Source organism: Humulus lupulus, chromosome 5 (genome assembly GCF_963169125.1).
Source record: "Humulus lupulus chromosome 5, drHumLupu1.1, whole genome shotgun sequence".
Taxonomy (NCBI): Eukaryota; Viridiplantae; Streptophyta; class Magnoliopsida; order Rosales; family Cannabaceae; genus Humulus; species Humulus lupulus.
This window is the reverse complement of record NC_084797.1, coordinates 27,544,035-27,544,881: the sequence shown is the minus strand read 5'-3', so window position 1 is coordinate 27,544,881 and position 847 is coordinate 27,544,035. Positions and strand designations below refer to the sequence as shown.

The following is an 847-nucleotide window of genomic DNA, read 5'->3' as shown; positions in this document are numbered from 1 at the left end:
TTTGGTTGATGGGCTGTACCACACACTTCACATGAGTTTTGAACTTGCATAGCTTGAGAGGGGAGTGTGGTCTTTTGCAATTGCTTTGTCAAGGCTGCTACTTGAGCGGTAAGCATGGTTATGGCATCCACTTCCACAATTCCAGCCACCTTCTTTGGCTGCCCCCTTTCATTTGGCCATTGGTAATTGTTCATCGCCATCTCCTCTAATAGCTCATATGCCTCATTAGCACTTTTGCTCATAAAGGCACCTCCCGCCGCAGCATCTATAATTGTTCTTGTCGTCCCGTTCAAACCATTATAAAAATTATGCACCAACATCCACTTTTCTATTCCATGGTGCGGACACTTCCTTAGCAACTCCTTAAAGCGCTCCCAAGAATCATACAATGACTCTCCATCCAACTGATAAAAATTATTAATCTCACCCCTTAACTTTGCAGCCTTTGCTGGAGGAAAAAACTTGGCAAGGAATTTCTGAGCTAACTCCTCCCATGTAGTAATCGAATTCGCTTGTAAGGAAATCAGCCAACTTTTCGCCCTATCCCTCAATGAAAATGGGAATAGCCTCAGTCTTATAGCATCATCACTCACCCCATTCATCCTGAACGTAGCACATAACTCCAGGAAATTAGCTATGTGTAAATTAGGGTCCTCCGTCGGCATACCTCCAAACTGAACAGTTGTTTGAACCATCTGAAGAATGGCTGGCTTAATCTCAAAGTTGTTTGCAGCAATGGTTGGAGGTCGGATGCATGAATGCACTCCTGTAACAGTAGGAAGTGCATAATCTCTCAGTGTTCGTGCTCCTTGCTCCCTTGGACCCTCAGTAGCCCCTTGACCATTAT

At 44.5% G+C, this 847-nt stretch overlaps 1 non-coding gene across 1 annotated transcript; it reads left to right on the top strand.

The window, feature by feature from the left end:
- The first annotated feature begins 330 nt into the window (after nucleotides 1–330).
- On the top strand, nucleotides 331–437 carry LOC133781234 (small nucleolar RNA R71). The gene has a single exon (XR_009870021.1). It is a non-coding gene; the product is annotated as a small nucleolar RNA R71 (small nucleolar RNA).
- Nucleotides 438–847: the final 410 nt, after the last annotated feature.